Source organism: Podarcis pityusensis, assembly GCF_964106645.2.
Source record: "Podarcis pityusensis genome assembly, chromosome: Z".
Classification (NCBI taxonomy): Eukaryota; Metazoa; Chordata; class Lepidosauria; order Squamata; family Lacertidae; genus Podarcis; species Podarcis pityusensis.
In genome coordinates, this window is record NC_138044.1 from 6,954,979 (window position 1) to 6,981,260 (window position 26,282).

At 42.6% G+C, this 26,282-nt stretch overlaps 1 protein-coding gene and 1 long non-coding RNA gene across 3 annotated transcripts in view; one reads left to right on the top strand and one right to left on the bottom strand.

Annotated features, from left to right (window-relative positions):
• Window positions 1-26,282, top strand: part of ASTN2 (astrotactin 2) — a 704,920-nt gene that overhangs the window by 108,021 nt on the left and 570,617 nt on the right. The window lies entirely within an intron of this gene.
• Window positions 22,459-23,753, bottom strand: LOC308468200. Its single transcript, XR_013981519.1, has 2 exons — window positions 23,659-23,753; window positions 22,459-22,984 (listed from the first exon to the last, which is right to left on the bottom strand). It is a non-coding gene; the product is annotated as an uncharacterized lncRNA (long non-coding RNA).

Consider the following 26,282-nt stretch of genomic DNA (forward strand, 5'->3'; position numbering starts at 1 on the left):
CTCAAACTGGAGGAAGGCTCCACCCTCTTTATTATTATTATTATTTTAGGTGGGGAAATTGTGCTCCCAAGAATAGGAATAAGGTTGTGGGTGGCAAGACATGATTTTGCTTCATGTGTTCCTTCTGTAAATAAGTCATGCTGTTTCTCCCTTTACAATGTTGCAGAAATATGCCCCTTCTTATTCACCCACCCCCTTTACTGGCAGAAACTCTGGCCCATGCCCTAACCATACAGTGGCACCGCTACTTACAACCATAAACCATTCTGGGGGTCCGGTCATAACTAGAAACGTACATAAGTAGAGGTGCACTTTCCCATAGAAAGTAATGAAAGAGTAAATTGATCCATTCTAGATGATGAAAAACACCCCCTAAAAGAGCAATTTAACACAGATTTTACTGTCTAACGAGACTATAGATCCATAAAATAAAGGCAATAATCAATGTACTGTACTATAAAATAAATAAGACAGTATTGTAGATGAAAAAAATTAACATTTTTTTCCTTACGTGCACTGAGGGTGGGTGGGCTTACCTGGCTACAAGCTGGGGGTGGGGCAAGGGTCAGTAAAGAGCTGATTCACTTCAGCCAGGGTCCCTTTTTTTTCTTGCCAAGCCAGGTTCTTCTCTGGACTTCCTCAGGTTAGTTCCTCGGCGGGGTTTGGGCCTGCAGTGTGCCCTGCTGTGCCTCTTGCAGGTGGCACCTCTTCCACAGCTTCGGGGGTGGGATGGGAGCCCTCTCCCCGGGGGTGGAGGCTCCAGAGCTGCCCTGCAGCCGGCCAGGCGAGCTCCAGGCTGCTGGCAAGGCCTCTGTTCATATCTAGAGGAAAGTTCATAAGTTGAAGCACCTACTGAAGGCCGTAACTGGAATCGTACGTAAGTAGAGCTGTACGTAAGTCGAGGTTCCACTGTATAGTGGTACCTCGGGTTAAGAACTTAATTTGTTCTGGAGGTCCGTTCTTAACCTGAAACTGTTCTTAACCCGAGGTACCACTTCAGCTAGTGGGGCCTCCCACTGGTGCCATAACCGCCACACAATTTCTGTTCTCATCCTGAAGCAAAGTTCTTAACCTGAGGTAGTGTTTCTGGTTTAATGGAGTCTGTAACCTGAAGCGTCTGTAACCCGAGGTACCGCTGTATCTTGCTTTGACTTCTGCATCATGCTGTTCTCTGTCCCATCCCCCCACCCCCGGTCCCTTTGCCTCTATCCGGAGCTGTGTTGCCAAAACAGTATGTTTCTTGCCACTTCATGAAGCCCCTCCTGAAATCCCTCTGCTCATTCCAAGCTCATTGGGGAACATAGGAAGCTGCCTGATAATTTGGGTCTTTGGTCCAGCTAGCTTAGCATTATCTACATCGGTCAGTAGCAGCTCCGCAGGGTTTTAGACAGGATGTATCTCCTAATCCTACCTGAATATGTCAGGGATTGAACCTGGGACCCTTCTGAATGCAAAAACAAATGCTCTACCCGTGAGCCATGCCTCCATTCAGATATATCCATGACCTGAATACATACCCACTTCAATTTATCTACTCTTATATTCCTTTGCACCCCTGTTTGTGTCTTTTGCTTCTCCATAATCTGTACCATTTTGGAGGTCTCCTTCCTTAAGCAACTCTTCTTCCATGCTATACTTTAGTGTTTGGATCGGCCTACATGGTGGCTCTCTTCCCTTTCCTTAACTCCCTGCTTCCATTTCTCACTCCTTCCTCTGATGTGTTCCCTCTAAGATAACAGTGTAGACCTTTTTTAGGTAGGGGGCTGGCTTCTTGTTTTTTGGAAAATACGGTGCACATTGATGGCACAGTATAAATAATACATAAAAATGGCAAACTACTATGCGAAGGATTGCGCTAACTCTCAGCTCCTTTTCTCTTCCATTAGGTGTGAGTCTTTTCCTGACTTACAGTGTTCTTTGCATGATTAAAATGCAAGTTGGGGACCTATTTCGCTTTATTTTATTTTTATCCCTATTTCCATTTATATCACTAATGCTATCTGAATTTTGCTATTCATGTTATTGATTTGTTAATCATAAAATATGACTTTTGCTTTAATTGTGATATTTTCTTTTTAGCTGTTGTTTTGTTGGCTGTGTTTTGTAATAGTTTCTCTGATGATTTGTTAATTATTCTATATGATTTGTGCTCTATTTGTTATGTTCTATCATGTTCTATCATGTTTTTATTTATTGTTAGTAATTGGCTTTGGGATTCATTTCAATGAAAAATAGCATATAAATAAAATCAATCAATCAATCCATTGATTGTCTTCTCCAAGAAAAACAGTATTGGAGTTGTGGTTTAAAGCTCACTGAAGTTTTCATTTCAAGTTTCTGCAGTTGTGGGAGTGGGGTGGGTGGGTGGGTGGGGTTAGGGGATGCAATGATAATGAAGAAGAAGAGTTTGGATTTGATATCCCGCCTTTCATCCCCCTTCAGGAGTCTCAAAGCGGCTAACATTCTCCTTTCCCTTCCTCCCCCACAACAAACACTCTGTGAGGTGAGCGGGGCTGAGAGACTTCAGAGAAGTGTGACTAACCCAAGGTCACCCAGCAGCTGCATGTGGAGGAGTGGAGACGCGAACCCGGTTCACCAGATTACAAGACTACCGCTCTTAACCACTACACCACACTGGCTCACAAGTGATAAGAATTACCAGGAAACCATCAGTAGGATCTGTTAAATGCATCTATCGTCTGCCTACTGTTCATTTTTGTTCTCCAGAAGAGAACCATAGGCAGGGTTCTGCAGATCTGGTTGCCAGTGATAACCACCTTTTCACCACTGGCCAGTGTCCCTGCTCCTAGTCTGAGCAGAAATATATCTGCCTTCCTGCAGCCCAGATTGTCTTCAGATTTGCGGGGTGGGGGACTTGGTGGCTGTAGTGATGTCTTTGTGCGAGGCAACAGAGACTAATCCCTCCCTTTCACCCCTTCCCTTTGGCGTGTGCAGATAATTAGAATGAAAGCTGGACAGCAGTTCTACCTGCTACAAAGCTCATTGCAAAGTGAAGCAATACCACTTTCACTCCCCTGAGTCCTCTGGTGCATACAGACTTTTCAGAAGAGGGATAATTTATTTTATTTACAAAAAAATATCAAGGCAGTACAGTGGTACCTTGGGTTACATACACTTCAGTTTACATACGCTTCAGGTTACAGACTCTGCTAACCCAGAAATAGTACCTTGGCTTAAGAACTTTGCTTCAGGAGGAGAACAGAAATCGTGCTCTGGCGGCGCGGCGGCAGCGGGAGGCCCCATTAGCTAAAGTGGTGCTTCAGGTTAAGAACAGTTTCAGGTTAAGAACGGACCTCCAGAACGAATTAAGTATTTAACCCGAGGTACCACTGTATACAACAATATACAGATGCAATAAAACATAGTGATATGAAGAAGGATAGAACCCATACAAGCTTCTTTCACTATTGGTGGCTGGTGCCCTTTGGAACTGGTAGGGCAGGTAGCAGAGGACCAACATTAGGTGGGGCAAGAGTCAATGTTAGGCAGATAGTGGCCAGGTCATGTGGGAGATTAATAATGATGAACTGTGTAGGGAGAGAGATTTTCCTCTCCTGGTAGGATTTTGAGTGAAACGGGTATGTTGCTCCTTTATCAAATCACTGAAGACTTCAGTTGTGAAAGAGTGGAGAGCTCAGTTACACTTCTTTGCTATCTTTGACCATGGCCATTTTGGGGCTCTGCTTTGATACACACAAGGTCACTGTCAATGAGATCTCCTAATGTTCTGCCTAGCAAGCGGTTTATTTTTTTAGTCAGTGCATTCAATGACTTCATTGTTTTAACACTGAGGCAAAGCTTTTGGTGCTTGGTGAGTCAGAATAGGTTACTGCCAGGAATGGAGAGAAGTAGATAGCTTGGGACCATATTCAGATTGTCCAAAGTGAGCTGGAAGATAACTAGCTCTGATGTATTTGAAGTAGCTAGGTGGTTTACATTTTGTGGCAGCTGTGTTGACAAGTACATGGATATTAAACTAGTGCTTCTCACACATAAAGTGTGAAAGACATATGCAACCTTAAACACCCATATAGTTATGTCAAGGAGTTGTGACTGCATCAGGTCTTTCAGACACATGTTTATACACAGATACAGTGGTGCCCCGCAAGACGAATGCCTTGCAAGACGAAAAACCCGCTAGAAGAAAGGGTTTTCCGTTTTTCGATGCGCTTCGCAAGACGAATTTCTCTATGGGCTTGCTTAGCAAGACGAAAATGTCTTGTGAGTCTTGTGATTTTTTTCGCTTTCCCCCCTTTTTTCTAAGCCGCTAAGCCGCTAATAGCCTTTTAGCCGCTAAGCCGCTAAGCCTTTAATAGCCGCTAAACCGCTAATAGCGCTAATCCGCTAATCCGCTAATCCGCTAATAGGGTTGCTTCGCAAGACGAAAAAACCACTAGACGAAGAGACTCGCGGAACGGATTATTTTCGTCTTGCGAGGCACCACTGTAATAGGCAGCTCCTTTTCACACTTCCATGTACCGTAATTGCTGTAGGAAATGTTGGTGAACCCACAGTCATAGCAGTTGCTATATAACTGTGGGAGCACTTCCGTACAGATCATTCTGTAACAGTTGTCATCTGATGTGACAGCTGAATTGTGAAAGGATTCTTAACCCTTGATATAGGGCTTAGAAACACCCATCAGGTTTTAGTTCTTGTGCTCATACGGAAAAGTTTTTTGGAAGGAGTTGGACAATTCATTGCCCTTATACAACATATATAGAAGTGTAACTTTGTAGAATTTTTCTGACTCATGACCCATATAGAAAACCTATATTCTGAAGTAGAAGGCCATATGCCCACATGAGCAAAGGCATGGGTATAAAAAGAGGGCAGGTTGTATCCAACGTTAGTCCTACTAACAGTAGACCTATTAAAAATAATGAACATTACTTAGAGCCATTAATAGCAGTGGGCGTACTCTGATCTAAGCCACAGAGCCTAGGGCTTGCCGATCAGAAGGTTGGCAGTTCGAATCCCCACAACGGGGTGAGTTCCCATTGCTCAGTCCCTGCTCCTGCCAACCTAGCAGTTTGAAAGCACGTCAAAGTGCAAGTAAATAAATAGGTACCACTCCGGTGGGAAGGTAAATAGCATTTCCATGCACTGTTCTGGTTTTGCCAGAGGCAGCTTAGTCATGCTGGCCACATGACGCAGAAAAACTGTATGCGGACAAATGCCGGCTCCCTCGGCCAGTAAAGCGAGATGAGCGCCACAACCCCAGAGTCGTTCACAACTGGACCCCAGTCAGGGGTCCCTTTACCTTTACCTTTACCATCATAAGAAATGGGAGAACAAGAGGTGTGGCACACATGACTTGCAAGATGTGCAGAAACATAAACTTATGACTGAAACCACACAAGGAGGATGAAGAATAAAAGGGTCTATATCATATTAAGAAAAATGGTCAGCCAGTTAGATGTTCCTCATCCCAACTCGTTTAAGAGAAAAATAAAATTTTTCTTTTTATATATATTCAGTGAAATCCTATAAAACTGAGATAAAATAGATTATATTTGTTTTTCCTTTCATAAAACAGATGTACCAGGTAAGTTTTTCATGTAATGCAGTTTTCAATATGTCACTCCACCAAAATGAGGTGAATTTCAGTCATTGTTTTCCATCTTTAGGCAATCGATAGATGTGCAGCAATAAGAAGGCAATTCAACATATCTTGATTTTATATTTTTACCCTCTCCTTCAAAAAAGTTAATAATAATTTATGTTGTAAGCTGCCCAGAGTGGCTGGGGAAACCCAGCCAGATGGGTCCGGTATACTACTACTACTGCTAATAATAATAATACTTCCTGTTCACCTCAGGCACTAAGTCTCTTCAATTATTATCATTGGCATAGGGTATAAAATCCACTGCACAAAAATCCAATGGCTGTGTCTTGCTCTGAATACAGAGTTTTATAGAAACAATAATCATTTAACATACAGGAAAACTAAATCTTTATAACCTTTTTTTAGCTGCAAATGTATTTATAATATCACCGTGACAGAGTTTAGAAGCTAACATATGTTCTGTACTGATGATGCTTAAGTTGGTTAGTCACTGCTGACTTACTGAGCTTCGGAGATGTGTTCTTATCAGTTTTAGTTTGCTAAAACTCCTTTCATTTGAGGCAACTGATACTGGCATTGTAAGAAAGATTCTCAAAACTGTTGGCACTTGGGTCTCCTCAGCACAAAGATATAAATATATAGCATCACCATCACAATGGAAACTGTGAGAATGATCAGGCACATACCAGAGAGTAAGATGTATTGAATTCAGTTGGACTTACTTCTGGGTAAAAATGCTTACAATTGCAGTATAAGACTACACAGTTACCTGGGAGTTAGCTTTATTGAATTCAGTGGGGCTTAGGTAAAGTAGGTAAAGGACCCCTGGATGGTTAAGTCCAGTCAAATTCAACTGGGGGTGTGGCACTCATCTCTGCTTTCAGGCCAAGGGAGCTGGCATTGGTCCACAGATGGGTCATGTGGCCAGCATGATTAAACCGCTTCTGGCACAATCGGACACAGTGATGGAAACCAGAGCGCACGGAAACACCGTTTACCTTCCTGCTGCAGCGGTACCTATTTATCTGATTGTGCTGGTATGTTTTCGAACTGCTAGGTTGGCAGGAGCTGGGACAAAGCAACGGGAGCTTACTCTGTCGTGCCACTTCAAACTGGCAACCTTACAATCAGCAAGCCCAAGAGACTCAGTGTCCAGATCAAGGAAAAAAACAGTACCACTCTATTCTGCCTTAGACCACGCTTGTGTCCAATTCTGGGCACCACAATTTAAGAATGATGTTGACAAGCTGAAACCTGTGCAGAGGAGAGCAACCAAGATGATAAAGAGTCTGGAAAGGGTCTGCATTATGTGTGTGGGTTTTTTTTGGGGGGGGGGGTTGGACTAGATGACCCAACTCTAAGATTCTTTGATTTTATGATTCTATGATTCTTTCCATATCATCTGCACAGAGACTGACAAGGCCCTGCCACCACATAGCTTAAATATGGACATGTTCCAGCTTCTCTATGGAGAATGTTGAAAGCCAATAACCTGACATTCTTTGTCTTTTGTACCTCTACCCACTCTTTAAAGGGTGTCATACCACAAAAAAGCAATATAAGTAATGGTGTGGGGAGTGCCACTGTGAAGATAAGCATGCTTCCTTACTTTCAACTGCTCAAGAACATGGAATAATTCAATGAAAAGGAAACAAGCTCAATGCAGCAGTATGTTGCAAGGGGAAGTAGTGGCTGAACGGGCTTGTCTTGCCAGTAGCAGGATTTTTCTAGTTTTCTCCCTAATAATTGAAGTGCATTGTGATATCTGACTTTTAGAAGACATCTGAAGTTTTAGGGAGTATAGGGAAGTTTTTAATGTTTGATGTCTTAGTGCATTTTAATTTGTTGGAAGTCGCCCAGAGTGGCTGGGGCAACCCAGTCAGATAGGAGGCATATAAATAACAACTTCTTCTTCTTTTCTTCTTCTTCTTTAATATAAATGAGTGGAGGGTGGGTGGGTGGGTGGATGGATGGATGGATGCTACTGGCACCTTTTTTTGAAATGTGTAGCATTTACTGTAACAACTTCGTAGTGAGTACTGACACATTTTTTCTATAAAAAGAGCACTAGATAGATGGATGCTGGCAAATGAAAAACAGTAAAACTGATTGGGGGGAAAACCAAATTGCTATCCAAAACTTCATGAGACTTTGGACTTAAAATGGAGGCCTGGAGAGAGATTGGCCCAATTTGGTCACACAAGTCTTGTTAAACCACAGTTTAGCAACTGAGAATGGGTGTTGAGATCACACACACACACACACACACACACACACATACACACACACACCCTTTGTCCGATCCCTCCTTCCTTTCCTGGTGCTTCTATCTTGGTTTGATTAAATTTCAAATAATGCATGTCCAAGTTTGGAAACTGTGCTTTAATGTTAGCTTAATAAAGAGGATCTAAAGCACACTGGTTAGCAAATGAACATTACCCTGTTTTGAATTTGATGTCTAACTGTGGCTTGTTTAAAGCAGGAGATAAACCTCCAGGAAGGAAGGAAGGAGTGTGTGGTTTTGTCACTCATTCCTGGCTGCTAATCAATGGTTTAGCAAGCTGGGATCTCTGCAGCCAAACCAAGTTGGCTTGGTCCATGCATAATGTTCAAACCATTGTTTTCCTATTTTGGGACTGTGCCACAGGTGCATACTTTTTATGCATTACCCTTTCTCCATACACTCAGATTTCCTCCCTTGCTTCCTTGTCCAGGAAAGCTAAAGCTTACCATTGTGTCCAAATCAGGCAAACTATGGAATATTTATTTATTTATACATACATACCCGCCCCACCCATCACTCTGGGCATCTTACAGCACATAAAAAATTGTAAAACATTAGACTAAAAATTTCCTGATACAAGGTTGCCTATATTTCAAACAAAATATAGTTTGTCTGATTTGGGTATAATGTCAGACAGTGGAAGGGGTGGGCTTCACCCTGCAGCATGATCCCACCATCCAAACTGAACTGAGTTTTTGTTTTGTCTGGGATAGAGGTACCTCTCCCACCCCTTGCACCCTGGACATAATATTTTATGAGTGGGTGGTATATAAAAACTTCTGTAAATAATAATAATAAAACCCACACTGTATCATTAATCTAGAAGTAAAGTGTGGACGAGAATTGCATTTGTAGCTGCAGAGCTACAGTGGTACCTTGGGTTAAGTACTTAATTCGTTCTGGAGGTCGGTACTTAACCTGAAACTGTTCTTTTTTTAAAAAAAAAATTATTATTTTTCAAAAAACACTAAAAAAAGAAGAAAAAAAGAAAAAGAAAAACAATACAATACAACACATCAAATTAACAAAACAAGACAAAGACAATACAATAAATCAAACAATTTCATTATCCCATCTTTCATTCACTTATTTCCACGACCTCCTCACACCTCCCTTTTTGTATTCCACTTCTGTTAATTATTTCAGCAATTCCTTTCCATCTTCCTCTGTTTTCTATCCTAAAATTATCTTAACTCATTCTAACCTTATTTTTTTCCTTTAATACTCTATTAACCTATCTGTACTTAATTCCTTATAATATTTCTACTAAAGCCATATAACTTCATTTCAACATTTTTCTAACATTCATTAATTTTACAATATTTCTGTAGATAATCTTTAAACTTTTTCCAATCTTCTTCCACCAACTCCTCTCCCTGGTCTCGGATTCTGCCAGTCATTTCCGTCAGTTCCATGTAGTCCATCAACTTCATCTGCCATTCTTCCTGGGTGTAACCTGAAACTGTTCTTAACCTGAAGCACCACTTTAGCTAATGGGGCCTCCTGCTGCTGCTACACCACCAAAGCCCAATTTCTGTTCTTATCCTGAAGCAAAGTTCTTAACCTGAAGCACTATTTCTGGGTTAGCGGAGTGTGTAACCTGAAGCGTATATAACCCGAGGTACCACTGTACTCAGTTTTTCTTCTTTGCATTCTTCAGCTGTCTTTCTAAGTTCCTTATAATTTACTTTAATGGTCCACAAATGTTCCTAGAAGACAGAACACTGAGGAGCTTGTTAGTGCTGGGGGAATTCTGGTTTTTTGAAGCCATTAATTCCTTGTGTAATATATTTTTAACTGAACCTTTAATAAATGCTCTAGACTCAGGGAAAGTACTGCTAGGTCTTCCTGCAAGTAGAGGCCTGAGTAGAGGTTGCTGACATCCATGTTGAAGCATTTGGGTATGAGAATATAGCCTCCAAATGTATTGCTATGCAGAAGCTCTCTCTCGGAGCACATTATATGGAGCCAGGCCATTAATCTGTCTAGTTCAGTGTTACATACTCAAAATGGCAGTAGCTGTGCTGGAACATCATTCAGGAGTCCAAGCCCTACTTGGAGATTCCAGGGAATGAATCTGAAATTGTTTGCACACAAAGCATGCCCTCTACCACCGAGCTACAGCCCCAGACCCTCCAAGTGTCCCTATTTTCCAGGGACATCCCTGATTTAAAGAAGGTGTCCTATTTTCCCATTTGATCCCAAAATGTCCCACTTTTCCTTAGGATGGCCCTATTTTCCTCAGAGAAAATCATCAGAGCTATTATGAATAGCTCCTGGAGGATGTCAAATTGGAACTTAGACAAACAGTTGTCCTGCACTATGCACTTGTTTCCAGGTCCATCCTGCTTCTTATTTTTTGGTGGTGGGCAGGAGGATATTTTGTAGGACCTTTATTATTTTTATTATTATTTATTAATCATTGGCTGCTGCTCATGTATGTAGGTTATTTCAGGGTTGGTGTAGAGAGGATTTCCCCTCCCCCGTTTTGTACTTTCTGATGTCTTCTGTATTGCCTGTGGGGACCCAAAATATTGCATTGTGGAGAAAATGAGAATTCTTACTCTTCATGGACGATTTGGCTGCCTTTGCCCATAGCTCCCCCCATTCCTGTGTTTTTTAAAAAGTCAAATATAAAATAGAGGAAATCTGACCTCCTTAATAAAATCCTGATTTTTCTATCCAACCTGGCTTGGGGATATATATATATATATATATATATATATATATATATATATATATTTTAAAGGCCCCGTGGGCTCATATTAACAAGTCTGGCTTTAAATCTGCAATAACACCTTTGCGAGAGGTATGTGTAGAGACTGCTGCATCTCTCTTCCTTGGGCTGCTTTGTCCTTTCACTTTGGTATTCTCACAGAGGAATAGGAGTAGATAAACGCATCTCATATAACTGCCTCTGGAAACCACTTAGCATTCCCTCCTTAGTTAGTTTTTAGGAGGATTTTTGAGGTCTGGCTTACTCCAGTCTGCATTTGGTTAATTTCAAAGTACTGAGGTTTTATCTGCTGCTGCTGCTGCTGCTATCTTAATTGGTACGTTATAGATTCAGATAGTGAATATTTATTTATTTATTTATTTATTTATAGATTCTGATAGTGAATAAATATTGATTGATTGGCTTGCTCATTTACTATTCTTGTAACGTATGCTGTAATCTGCTCTGTGGAGGGCAACAACAAAAATGAAATTAAGAAAAGAGGGTAAGCAGGTCAGGTGCACAGATTGTAAGGCTGTTGCTCTGTAGTAGAGCATCTGCTTTCCATGCAGAGGGTCTCAGGTTCAATCTACTAAGGCCCGGGGGCCGGATCTGGCCCAATCGCCTTCTAAATCTGGCCTGCAGACGGTCCAGAAATCAGTGTGTTTTTACATGAGCAGAATGTGTCCTTTTATTTAAAATGCATCTCTGGGTTATTTGTGGGGCATAGGAATTTGTTCATTCCCCCCCCCCCAAAAAATAGTCGTCCCGTCCCCCCCCGCTTATCTCGCTTTACTGGCCGAGGGAGCCAGCATACAACTTCTGGCTCATGTGGCCAGTCTGGTGAACCAGAGCAGTGCACGGAAACGCCATTTACCTTCCTGCCGGAGTGGTACCTATTTATCTACTTGCACTTTTGACGTGCTTTCAAACTGCTAGGTTGGCAGGAGCTGAAACCAAACAACGGGAGCTCACCCCGTTGCGGGGATTCAAACCGCTGACCTTCTGATCGGCAAGCCCTAGGCTCTGTGGTTTAACCCACAGCGCCACCTGCGCCCCTTTCTTTGGTGAGATAGGAAGGCACATATTGTAGAGAGTGTTGGCGAACTACAGTGGTACCGCGGGTTACATATCCTTCAGGTTACATATGCTTCAGGTTACAGACTCCGCTAACCCAGAAATATTACCTCGGGTTAAGAACTTTGCTTCAGGATGAGAACAGAAATCGTGCTCTGGCAGCGCAGCAGCAGCGGGAGGCCCCATTAGCTAAAGCGGTGCTTCAGGTTAAGAACAGTTTCAGGTTAAGAACGGACCTCCGGAACGAATTAAGTACATAACCAGAGGTACCACTGTACTGCCCATCCCAATGACAGAAAGCAGCTGCATAAGCAAATTGGTTCTAACTATGTTTCTAGATAGTCTCTTTATCAAGGCAGATATGTGTCAGGGAACTGCCATCAGTGCCGGAGGGAGAGAGCAAGATCCAGAGGGATTCCAGAGACCGTCGCGGGATTGGGAGAGGCAGCCCATCTTCTGGGGAAGAGAATCAGCGTAGCACCAGTGGAGAAGGGGGGCAGATGGGGGAAGCGGCGAGGGGGTCCCATGACTCCTTGCCGGGGACCAGCGGGGAGAGTAGGGGTCCTCCGCTGCCTATGCCCTCCTTGCACAGAAGGCTTTTGCGCAGAGAGAGTAGGAGGAGACTAGGCGTCAAAGAGCTTCTTTGCTGGAAGAAGTTTAAGAAACGCCCACTGACGGATTCTGCCAGCGATTGAGACAGCCACGGGTGAGTGGCTGTCCGGACAGAAAAGGTTCACTCAGGCAATCCAGCCAGGTGTTTGCACCGGCTTACGCACGAGCAACCCCTAGAACCATTACAATATGATATATATATATATATATATATATATATATATATATATATACACACACACACACACAGAATCACACATTCTTAAAGGTTAAAGACACTAAGCTGTTTTTGATCCTTTGCATTTTATTTATGAATTTATAAGATGTATTACGCAGCCTTCATTATAAATTTCTGGGGCAGATTACAACAGTATAATCATACAAGTGAAAGAAATAGAACAGTTTATATACAGGTTGTTTTTTTTAAAAAAAGAAGTAAAACACTTCCAGCAAAATCAGTACAGTTTAGATTATATAGATCAAAAGAGGAGAGTTCTACAAAAATACCTTAATTGTCAAAGACCAGGGTGGAAAGAGGTGCTTTTTCAACATACACAAAAGCAATAAAAACATAACCTCTCCTGCCTGGATTCTCATCTTTTAATTCTTCTAATTACCATTTTAACTTTTTTAATTGTTATGCTGTTTTAATATGCTTGTTTTTATTGTACGTGCTTTAATTGTGGATGCTTATTTTAATGGCTTGATGGAAATAGTTTTGTTCATACCCTCCAACATTTATCCAATGAAAATGGGGACACCCTCTTTAATCATAATCTTCACTTTATTATCTATTTGCCACCCATTAAACATTAAAAAACCCTATACAGGGCTGCCTTCAGATGTATTCTAAAGGTTGTATAGTTACTTATCTCCTTGGCTCAGGGGTCACATAACTCTATACCCTCTGAAGTCCTACCATACCTTCCAACATTTCTCTGGTGAAAACTGTGATGTCCTAAGGAAAAGCAGGACATTCCAGGATGAAATCAGAAACTGAGATGGCTTCTGTAAAACCAGGACTATCCCTGGAAAATAGGGACACTTGGAGTATCTGTTTATTGTGCATTTTAATTACTGTATGTGCGGGGTTTTTTGGTAATTTTATACTTGAAAACCACTTTGATTTAGAGTTATACACTTTGTAAATCAACAGATATTAATAATAATATACCTGTGGGGAGGAACTGCCACAGGGAGAACCCTCTTCTCAGCCACTGTTCCCTGCACATCTGAGGGTGGAGGGTATTGCGAATTAATTTCAGGCTGTTGCACAGATTAGCAGGAACGCTTTTATGAGGGCCTAGCAAATAAAGGGTCAGAAATCCCCACCAGGCATCTCCCCACCCACCCCCCAGTAAACAAACTATAGAGATGAACTCTAGAAAACTTTGTGTTGCATCACGATCAGTTTTTTTTGATCCGTTCTTGCCCTGGTCTCAGATGTCCTGTGCTGATTGACAGTTAACAAGAGCTAAGCAGTTGTTGGTAAGTAGCTTGTCTCGTTCCCTCCCTCCGTTGCCTTTTCTGTGGGGAATTGGCTTGGGAAGGGCATGCCAGATGCCATTCTGCACACACACAGTCCCTGCTGCTCAAGGGACAGTAACCTTCCGAGGGCTGCGTTTCCATTCCATCATCCTACTGCTAAATGAAAGAGACAGTTCCCCGTTCAATAATTCATAGCCGCATGAAGCTAGCCACCATAAAGGAAAAAATGTCCTTCCTCCCAGGCTGCTGGTGATGATGGTTGGAGAAGTGATTCTGCGTAGCCTTTGAGGTAGTCATTTTTGTCTCCCGCCCCTCCACCCACTCCATTGCTGCCTTTCCTTTCTTTTCCTCCTGAAATGAGTACTCCAAATAGACTTAATTAAACCAAACTTCTATTTGCACAAAAAAGAAAGAAAGAAAGATGCAAACAGGCTAGTTCCTAATTAAATAATAATCTAATGGAATGCACTGAAGAGGATAAAACTCTGCTTTCAAAGCAGTTCCTGCTGGTTAAAATGATAAGAGTCCTTCAAAGGATCGCCTGCAATTTGCCCAAAGGCACTGTTCTCTGCATGTGAGGTGGGCTTGTCTAGCAAACTCATGGAATATACTTTGTATATAGCTCCCATTCAATGCAGTGTCTTTTCAACACTGTAATATGAGCCATCTTCTAGTATTCTACTTGCGTCTAAAAACAATGGAGCACATTCAGTGTTCTGTGCCCCCTAGTGCAAGAGCCTTCGGGCAGAGTTTAAAGGTCGCACAAAAAAGGAATCGAATGCAGCAGTTGTGCTAGTGAAAGTTTGTTGTACGGGATTTGTTTATTCTTGTGCAGTGTGTTGCACAACAATATTTGGTAATGTACTTGTTTTCCTTTGTGCTACATCATCATCATTCTATTTGGGTGCCATCTTTCCATAGTTAAAACCATGCTCAAGGGAGCTTACAACACAAAAAGACTGACATAATTACAAACATAACAAAAGTAGTCATAAACAATAAGACACATAAAAAGCTACACAACCAAATCGAACAATTTCCACAATAATAATAATAGGATCTAAAAATAAAGATACAAAAAATTAATTTTGTAGCTGGAGTCAATCAGGACCACACAAGCGCAAGTATACCACTAAGTGACTTTAACCTAGCACTCTGTTGGATATGGCCCTGAACTGATGTGGGGAACCTTCTATTTTCATAGAGGCATCCCATCCTGTTTAGAAGCCTGAAGGATTAGGATTCTAAATTTCCTAGGGAGCATCCACATGTACAGGAGACTGCCCACTTAAGATGTTCACCCTCCAAATTGTTGGAAGGGGACTGGGATTGCAAAATGTTCTTGTGGCTTCTGTGTTGCTTTTACATGCAAACATAATCCCTGAAGAGGGCTACATGCTGTTATTTGTGGCAAAGAGTGGTGGTGAACCTTGGCTCCCTGGAATGTGCACCTGAGGATTGTATGTGACAGAGGAAATATAGCATCAAAGAGTACCCCTGAATATTGTGGGGGTACCACTGCTCAAAAGGTAAAGAATGAAGATGCCGGCAGTGAGGCTTGTCCAAGGAATGTGATGGACTGTGCTCTGAGCTTCTAGAAGAACCTTAAGAAACTTGCCTATGTGTTCTCCGGAATCCATCCACCTGGCCAAGCCAGTTTCAGGATGCATGCAGGGGAAGGAGAGAGGGGAAACCCCCATTGCACAAACAGAAGTCTTTGTATGGGGCTTTGGTTGACAGGATTCGAACCCCATTCAAGACTTCTGAAACAAATGATGACTTATTTGTTATAATTATTATTATTATTATTAGTAGTAGTAGTAGTAGTAGTAGTAGTATATTTGAATTTATATAACACCCTATACCCGTAGGTCTCAGGGCAGTTCACAAGATAAAATCACAATATAAAAACACAGAATACATAATCCAAATAAAGATAGAAACATCTAAATAACCCCTGCCCCCCCCCCCAAAAAGGGGGTATTGGATGACAAACAACCAAAGCTCTGGTTAAAGAGTAGCGATTTTGCCTGATGCCTAAAGGCATATAATGAAGGCACCAGGCGAACCTCCCAGGGGAGAGCATTCCACACGCAAGGAGTCACCACAGAAAAGGCCCCATTTTCATGTTGCCACCCTCCAGACCTCTCATGGAGGAGGCACACAAAGAAAGGCAGAAGGAAGGGCATTCCATGGTTATAAGGGCAATAGTGGAATATTACCCTATAATATTCTGTAGGGTGATCTAAGTGACCTTACAGGGGCTGGTGGTCTTTCAGGTTAAATTAGAAGTCTGATCCTATGGTCTAATGATCCCAGGCACTCAATAACATTTTGATCAAGGAAACAAAATAAGCTTGTTTCTTGGCTGTGCTGTAGAATTTGATCCTAGACAAATTCCTTCACTTCCCTTTTTAAGCCCAACTCATCACTCCCCCTTTTCCTTCAGAGCACACTGAAAACTGATTTTCTTAGAAAATAAAATTAACTAACGATGGCAGGTGTCAAACTTTACCCCCAAACCCTGACCCTCAGTATGGGAAGATTTCCAAATGTGGCTGTTTGCTTCAACGCCCTATTCAAAGTGGTCAGCATTCCAAGTCTCTCACTTTTCTCTCTCCCCTCAACAACACCCTCCTGCTTCTATTTTTTATTTTTTTTGCCGTCTGGCTCTGAAATTGCATCCTGTGCCTCCGAGCAGATTCTGTTGGTGGAGAAGTGCCAGATTGAGGGAGTTAATTGAATAGAGGCTGAAAACATCACAGAGCTACTGCTCTTGTAGCCACAGTCTCTCAGAACCCCTCCGGAGGTGTGTGTCCAGAGAACACTTTGGATATCAACAAAATAAAAGAGGTTTCCCCAGTAACAGGAGTAATAAATAGACTAAATCTTCAGAAAGAGTTTGCAGCTTGGCTTCTAATCCCAGCATCTCCTTTAGGCCTGAAGTTGCAAGCTAGCATGGGAGAGTCATAGATTCTTCTGTGAGGTATAGTTTCATGCCAAGCTGCGAAATGAGGGGTTTTGAGGCAGTGACTAGGATACACACACACACACACACACACACACACACACCCTAAGGCAGGGACATCCTAAGGCAAAGTGGGGCATTTTGGGATCAAATCAGAAACCAGGATGGCTTCTCTAAATCAGAGGTGTCCCTGGGAAATAGGGACAATTGGAGGGTCTGCAGGCCTACACAGTGGTTCTCTGACATACATAATGAGATTTTTATTTAAGTTTTTTATAGTACAAATAAAATAATGGCTACCAAAAATACAAATAAAATAAGTAGAATACGGAGCCCTCTCTAATTCATCGCCTTTATACCACCCACAGAAGATAGTAGCTCCTCCCAGCTCTCACCTGGGATCTATTTTTTCTCTTTCCAGCCTCACCCTGGGAGACCAACATTTCCCTGTCTCTCACCCAGGGTCCTCCACCACCCATTTACAACCCTCATGATTACACAATCCCTGGACCTTAGCAAAAGTTGCAGGCATATGATTCTAAACAAAGAAGAGAAAGAAAGAAAGAAAGAAAGAAAGAAAGAAAGAAAGAAAGAAAATAGGAAGAGAAAGAGAGAGAGAAAAAAATAAAATAAAAAGACAAAAGATAAGAAACATTAGAAAACGTTACAAAAAAGTACGATTTTCCATCTGCCGGTTAATAAAAAAGAAATATATATATATATGTGTGTATATATATATATATATATATATATATATATGACATTCAGTCCATGCTAATCTCAATATTCACTTTCTATTAACCATTATTTCTTTTAAATCTAAGTGTCTCAGATTTATTCATTTTCCCCATGAAAAGTCCAAGAGGGGTCATGTTCATGTTAAAATCTCTCCACGGCGATCACATATTGGGATAATATTCCATTTTTTCCTCTTTAGTTCATGCCCAGTTCCGTATGTTCAAATTCCATTTCCTGTTGTGTTTACATTTCCTATTGTATTTATTATAGTATCCCGCTCTCCTCCTTTAGGAGCTTCCATTTTTGTTTTCTCCATTCTTTTTTCTAGAGAGAGTGTCATTTCCTGAATTCATTACAACAGTATGCAAAATACATTCTCTCTGTTAGAACTGAAGAAAGGCCAGGACTTAAGTTTCCCCAAAGCTTCCCCCACCTCCTCAATTCCATCAATACCATATCCAGATAATTCTCCATCTCACCACTGGTGATTTTATCTTCTCCTCCAAACCCTTGTTTGGAAGGCATTTCCATTTTACCATCTGCTTTCTTCAGTTTGACTATTTCATCTTCCAGTCCTGCCAGCTTTTCACTCATTTGGTCTAAACTAAAGCATGGGTAGGCAAACTAAAGCCCGGCCCAATTGCCTTCTAAATCTGGCCCAGCGTGTTTTTACATGAGTAGAATGTGTCATTTTATTTAAAATGCATCTCTGGGGTATTTGTGGGGCATAGGAATTTATTCCCTCCCCCCAAAAAAATATAGTCCGGCCCCCCACAAGGTCTGAGGGATGGTGGACTTGCCCCCTGCAGAAAAAGTTTGCTGACCCCTGGTCTAACGCCTCTAGGTATTCTCCATTTCCATTTTCCATTTCATATATCTCTGATTCATTTTCTTTCTTCCTTTCATAAAACACTGATCTTATCATTTTTAATTGTTCAGCCATCAACTGTTGAACAATACTAACACCGACTGGGAGATCCAAAGGTATCGTTGTCATATTGGATCTTTCTGTTGTTTTGGATATTATTAGCAACTTAGTCTACCTTAATATTTTGAATTTAAGGTTCCACCTTAAAATCACTATCTCAATGAATCTTATCTCACCTGGATTCCCCCCCCCCCACAGGAGTAATAGCTAATTAACTTTCAGCATCCTTAGCTGCAAAAAAGAAAAAGGGGTAAAGATTTTTTTTTTTACAGAGAATTCCCTTGTCTGTTTAATCTTTATTATCAACCATAAATCAGGCTTTTCGCTCTGCCTTAGCCACTGTAACTACCAGTTTTTCTTTTTGTTGTTCTTAATGACAGAAAGTGGTACCTACACATTTTCAGATTGTAAATTTTCACCAGCAGAAAGAGGCATCTCTCTAAATCACAGTTTTCCTTGTCCCAGAAACGTTTAAGAAAGGTGTGTAAGTGGAATTTGGGTATGATATTGAATCTGCAGCAAGCCAGCTCATCCTAACTCCTGTCCAAGCTCACACTTCTCATTGTGCTTGTTTACATACCGAAGGTTTATAAGTAAGAGACTTGTTTATAATTATATTTTTGGAATAATTCATGTTCTTATGTATCTGCATTGTTTTATTCTTTCTGGATGTGCCATGAACGTATTATAAAGTAGTTGTGCTCTATGTTATAAATCAAGCACTACTAGGAGTTTGTTTACTAACATGACTTTGACCAAACTGCGGGAGGCAATGGAAGACAGGAGTGCCTGGTGTGCTCTGGTCCAGGGGGTCACAAAGAGTTGGACACGACTAAATGACCAAACAACAACAAGGAGTTTGTTTGTTTTTTGTTTTTTGATGTATTTCTGATCAAGAAATTTTTTTGGTGTGGCACGAGCAAATTTCTATTCTGAAAGTATGACCCAGGGAAAAAAGTTTGAAAACCATGACTAACAGGTCCTTTTATTTAAGTGGGTCTAGTCTGAATACAACGTAGTTGAATATTGTTCGGTTCAAATGATACCAATGGCATCACCAAATTTAGGTCATTGCAGGTGGTTTCCCTGCATGGGGTGCCAAGTCAATAGGGTGCGAAACAACAATAAAACCTATATTTATACAAGTGCCTACTGAGACAATCCATTAAAAAGCAACTGTACCAAAAGGAAGAATTGTGAAAATAAGAAGCACTTTTGTGGTGCCACCCAATTTTGTTCTGGCTCAGGGCACCATGTTACCAAAATCCACCCCTGCCAATGGGTCCCAACCAAACCTGCATCTATGACATGTAGGTTTGCAGCAGAGTGAACCTGCTGAGTTGGTCAAACCATTTACTGACCCAGTAAAGTAGCCAATCTGAATAACCAAGGGGCTGCCATTTTGTCATACAGGCAAATGAGCGGGCCTCCCTTTGCCCTCAGCTGGATATTTCACTCACTTCGCCCAAGGCCTTATCTTGAAAGACAATACCTAAACTAACCTAACCTCAGATTCTGGAATCCATCACAGGACCTCAAACTTCATGTTCAGTTCCATTTTCACAGCTGCCAGACTCAGAAAAATTGAAGTTATTCTTCATTACTATGATTCAAATTTGAATACAGATAAAATATGTTGTTTGTTTCAGATCTAGTATTAAAGAACCATGTGGTGCCTTTAAAAGACCTTATAAATTCATTGTCACTAATCAAGCTTTAATGGGTCTAAGCCCACTTTATAGAATGCTTAAAGAGTTTCAGCTAAGTCAGGTATAGAGAATTGGTGGTTCTCTATCGTTGCTGGACTGCAACTCTGCCATTGACCCCACTGACTGGGGCAGATGGGAATTTGGGATCCAGCCACATGAGAGTCACAGCTTCCCCAGTTCTTAATTTAAAGTCCACATTCAATGCATCCCATTGACTTCTAACTGTTGCGCCTTTAGTGTGACAGTGCTGAATATTAAAAACAGAGTGTGTTCATTGTGTGCCTGGTTCATTTGGCTTTTTGGCAGGAAGGCTGCAGATCTCACACAGGGGCTTAAATTGAAGAGGGCTGAATCCTGCCTCTGAAACCTGTGAAGGCATGTTTCCACATTCCCGTAGGAGGCTGGGCTTTAAATCATTACCTTCCAGCCTGCATGCAGATTTGTGGAAGGGAATCTCAGTTAATCATGGGATAAATTTAGAAATCAATTATTATTTGCCAAAGTGGTTTCCCTCACTTTCCTTAATGAGAAGGTTGAAGGGATTAATCTTCTCTTCCCTGACCCCAGTATGTATGGATGAAGGGCAAGAACACTTAGCATGCCTTTCCCTCTCCTTATGCACTTGGCCCTTTAGAAGATCAAGTCTGAAGTACCTGGATGTGAAGCTGCAGAGAAATGGTTTTCCTTGTTTAGGATGATTCTCTTCATTGGAGGCCTGATGCATAATGGAATGAAAGAAGAGGTGCTCTTTGAGACTCAGTTGCAGGGCTGGGAAGCTGCATCCACTTCCAGTGGGATCCTGCATTTGTGATCTGGTTGGTGGGGAGGAGATGCTTCTTAAATGCCTCTTTCTCCTACGGTAGGATGAGCTGAGCTCTCAGTGTTGATGAGTATATTTTTTAAATGAGAAATAATTCCCTTAAACATAGCAGTATCATCAGCATCTCTTACTCCCTACAAAATAAACTCTGAATGGATGGGTGCATTTCCAAATATTTAATTTACATCTCACTCTTCCTCCTAAGCGAGTCCTAGGTGGCTTGGCTGCCAATATGAGCAGCTTACTAACCAACTATTATGACACTGGGTTATATCTAGTGCTTGTCCTACTCACAGTAGTTCCTCTGAAGTTAATAGGAATGATTTAGGTTTATTTATTTTAGTAGGTCTAGTTTGAGTAGAACTTAGTTGGATATAACCTACTTCTTTTGTTTTTGGATGTCACAACCTTCCCCTTCCCCAAATGTCCTAAGCTCTGAATAGTCCTCTGCTCATCTATGTGGTTTTTGAGCTTCTAAACGGGCATTTTTCACGCTTTTGTTTTGTAAATTTCCATAAAGCACAACTGCCAAAGACTCTTGGATGTACTTTCCACAAAGCTATTGGCAAAGATTTCCTCCAGCATTTTCCTGTGCATGCCTTGAATACAAGAAGAATTAGGAGCACAGGAAACTGTGTTACACTGAGTCAGACCATTGGTCTATCAAGCTCATTATTGTCTGCACTGGCTGGCAGTGGCTCTCAGGGGTTTCAGACAAGGAATCTTTCCCAGCCTTATGTGAAGATGCTGGGGGTTGGAGCTGGAACCTTCTGCATGCAAACCAACACACACTTTTCTCCTCCTCCTCCTCCTCCTCCTCCCCAGAGCCATTATAAGAAGTCATTCTGTACTGCTGCTCATTTTACAAATGGGGAGCAGAGTCCTGACTTATGCCTTGTCCAGGATCATCCAGTTAATGTGGGGCTTCTGATGTGTATATTGTGGCTTGCCAATCATGGAAGGATAGGTCTGCTACATGTGAACCTCCACTGTCACATGTAGTGTACAGTGCCTCTGAATTCCAGTTGCTGAGGTGTGAGAACATGGGAGGGCATTTATTTACTTATTGAAGTATTTAAAACGCACACTTCCATAAAAATTGCAAGGTGGTATATAACATACAAGAGGTATATAACATACAGTCGTTCCTTGCCTTGCGACTCGGATGTTTTGGCTTCCGAACACCACAAACCCGAAAGTGAGTGTTCTGGTTTGCAAACACTCTTTGGAACCCGAACATCCATTTCAGCTGTCGGCATTGTTTCCAGGGCCAATCAGCCAATCGGAAGCCACGCCTTGGTTTGCAAACGTTTTGGAAGTCGAACGGACTTCCTGAACAGATTCTGTTCTTCAACCAAGGTACGACTGTATTGTCATTGGCATATTGTATTAATTCCCACCAAACAGCACTGAATATGAGATTTTTAAAGCTACAAATGTATTATAATATCATAACAAAGTTTAGAAGCTAGCTAATGTTCTGCGCTGATGATGCTTAAGTTGGTTAGTCATTGTTGACTTACTGAGCTTTAGAGATTCACTTTTATTTGTTTTAGTTTGCTAAAACTCCTTTCTTTTCAGGCAGCTGAAACTGGCATCATAAGAAAGATTCTCAAGAAAGTAAAATTGTTTGTGTCTGTATCTGGCTTCTGTAAGGCAGTCTTACTCCCAACACCCATCATCTATTTTCCAAGCCGGGTCCTGAGAGGGGGCAGCTGTTACTGAGTTTGCCTGAGGGTACCCTTGATTTGGGGGTGGGGGCTCCCTTAGCTGCAGCCACCGCTCTTCACAAGTCAAAAGAGGGTCCACCAATGGCTTATGGGCTTATGGGCAAGTGGGCTTTGGGTGGACATGATTGATTTCATTAGACTGGTCATTTGACCTGAGTCAGCTGAAAAAACTGGGCATTTGATTCTTCCAGTTGAAAAGGTCCATGTTGTAGAGGTGGCAGTCGTTGTACCACCAACTCTTTTATGCACCTCTGCATATTTCCGGTTCTTGGGCTCCTGCTGTTTCTTCTTGGTTGAGAAAGGCATGACAAGAAAGCGAATTGCCTGTGAGGAAGAGAACAAACTCCAGTCAAAGTCAGACCAAGTTTGCACATATGTGATAATCCCTCTGTTGCCAGTTTGTAAGGCAACAGAGGGAAAAGCCAGAGATTCTTGCTACAGACCATCAAGGCAAAGGAAACTGTGGACCTCATTTTCCCTCTGCTACAGCGTCACCTATATAATGGCCAGAGAGGACACTTTAGTCACTGTGAACTGTAAGGGAGGGAGGGGAAGCTGGACCATGTTGCACTCCCAATGACATCACCAGGGGGTGCAATAGAATCACCCAAGGTCTATTATCCTTTGCAGTAAAAAAAATGGCTTGTAGCAACACCTTGGGGTGCAGATCCCAAAGCAGCAGCTGCCACCCCCCCACCCCCAAGTGTGACACATAAGGTTAGAATGGTCTTTAAAAGGTGTCACACAAAAAGCCACCCTCCCCACCGCAGAAGGGCCTCACCCTCCTTGCCTACTTCAGTTGGCCCAAACATTTCTCCAAGTCTGGGGGGAGTCACGCCGCCTGCTACTTCTCCCCAGCCTTGTGATTCCACACCACAGCCACCCTTCCTCCCTAGAGGTGGGCAGAGGATAGCTATGGAAGGAGACCTAGACACAGTCACAGTCTGGCAGGAAGCTTCTCATGTGTGCATCTGCTGACTCTTGCACCACTCTCTCACCATGAGATTTGAACCCGGGCTTCTCTGGGTCCAGTCCAACACTCTAACTGTCACACAGCACACTGGCTCTCCCACCTTCACAAGGAGAGGACCCTGGAGATGGCGGTGAAATAGAAAGTGGAGGTCAGAGCAGAAGGATCTGAGTGAAGAAGGAGTGCCATTTACCCAAGGAGGTCTGCAGGTGAAGGTGCTCATTTCCCAGCCAGAATTCCGTCAGCTGGCTTCCAAAACATCTCTTGCAAGAACCCAGTCCCGGTAAAAATCCACAGAGCCATCACTCCGCCTTGGGAATACGTGCAAGGACATGATGACCAGGTATCTTTTAGGCCTTTTCCTCAAAATGGGGCAGAAAACTCAAACGTCTGCTCATAATATATTCCTAAGTAAGTGAGATGCAGCCCACCAGGGTGGTCTTCTGCAAAATCCCTGCAGAAAGGAAGGCAGCAACTATGGTCCTTCACGATGAAAAACCCTGAAAGGGAAGGTTCTTCAGCTCCCGGATCAATTTTCGCCAAAATGGCATCAATTGCGGCAGGATATATTTTTTGTGGGGGGCGGGTACTTGTCTTTCAGTTCCCCCCTTTTTATAACTGTACTGTATTTATCATTTTTCATTAGAGTGTTTTACATTTCACTGAATATAACCTTCCCTTCCCCCTTCCATGGTTCTATTTCTTCATCCATTAAGACTGCCTATTCTAATTTCCCCTTATATTCATATTTCTCCCTTCCCGCTATATCTATAATACTTTACACTGCTGAATTTACAATGACTCTGCTAACGTTTTAACCTGATTAACAAACAATGGTGGAAATTTGCGGGGCCTGCCGGGCTCAGCAATGTCTACACTACTTAGGACCCTCCTGTATACAAAAAGTGTGTAACTACAGCTCATTCCCAACAAGAAACCACAGCTCCCCTTCTCACCTCCCCTCACCCATCCCTCCCACACCCCTCTAGCTATACCACTGAGTGGTACCCCAGAACCAAGGGGGCACTGCTGCCTCCAGTTACCAAAGTATCTCTAGGTGCTCCTGCTTTACCTCTAGCAAGTTTTCCTTGGGTTTAGGTGGCTTTCACTCCAGGTAGAAAACATGGCTCCTGTGTCTAGTTGGCAATTGTACTGGTGGTCATCTATGTGCATTTTGTCCATGGGGTCAGTGACAGAGAGGGTTAAGACGGGACACAGGAGTTCTGAGTGGATGGGATTCCTATTTAGTTGTCGGCATTCTCCTTTTTCGCTTCCAGAAGGTTTTGGAGGTAGGGGAAAGGCGGCAAAGGCACCCACCTCCCCTCTTGGTTGGTAAGAACTATTAGTCTGTTGATGAGGTGCCTCGCCCCTCAGAGGATGCTCTTGCTGGCATTTGGGAATTATATTTTGCTACCTCTTTGAATTCTTTGGGTTAGCATTGTTGGCTTGTGGGCAAAATCTCCTATAACGTCCAACTTTGCTGTACTGGTAACACTGATTAGTTGGACAAGACCCTTCCTTCTGTGTCAAAGCTGAGAGGTTTACTGAGTGGGCACAGACTCACCTTGGTCAATGGAGGGAACCTCTCATCCCCTGACTCGATGTTTCAAATTCTCCGGAGGCTTCGTATGTATTTAATCCCCTGATGGGCTAGGGTTGGATGAGGTGGGGCTGGAGGTGTTATTTCAGAGGGCTGGGTGTCTGGCAATATGGAGGGTTGGGGGGGCAAAGATGGTGGGTCAGGTAGGGTGGGACCCCTGCCAGCAACGCTGGACAGGGGTCTCCAGCAGGTGGGGAGGGAAAGGTGAGAGGGAGGTGCCCACCCATGTGGATGCTAGCCAGATGGTCCTGCTAATGGCTCGGGGTAATCCACATGGATGAGGAGGGAGAGGGGTGCCAGCCTCCGCCCAAATTGGGTTGCTGGCATCGGCAGGGAGGGGGGGCTGGGGAGGGGGCACCAGCCGAAAGAAGCTTTGGGAGTGTTTTTTAGGCCTTTCCTCAAGGGTTATTTTGTTCTCTCGGATGCCCCGTTTCTCCACTTCTGGGGCTTTGGTATTTTTTTCTTTGGGGGTTAGGTATGCCTATCCCATTTATGGCCAGGTCTCTCCTATCTTCCTTCCCACGGATGGGCGGGCTTTTTTGGAAACCCTCAGGGATAGGTTCCAGGGTCCTTCTCCGTCTCAGGTCTTCACTAAAGTCTGGAAAAAAAGAAATGGAGTTACAATCATTATTTTCAATGCCAAGGCTGTCTTTAGTATATGCGCCACCAGGGTGCAAAGATCCGCCCAGCGCCCACAAATTTAGTTTAGCAGCTCCCAGATTGGGGGGGGGGTGCAAACTCAAAGGAGAATCACTCACCCACAAAAATGATACAGCAGAAATAACTGTTTTTGTTTCCTGACTCGGCTCAATATTTGATGCTACGGAGTAACAGCAATGGAGGTGGTGGGCGGGGACATTTCCTCCATTGCTTTCCGAGAGGGACCAGTATACAGTAGGTATACATTTGGTGCCCCCCAGAATTTGTTACCTGGGTCCACCACACCTCTTGCACCCTCGGGTAAAGACGGCCCTGTTCAATGCAACTAATTTGTCCATAATGGAGAGTCTTCATTAATTCCAATGTATTATATCCATATTTAGAGCTTTTAA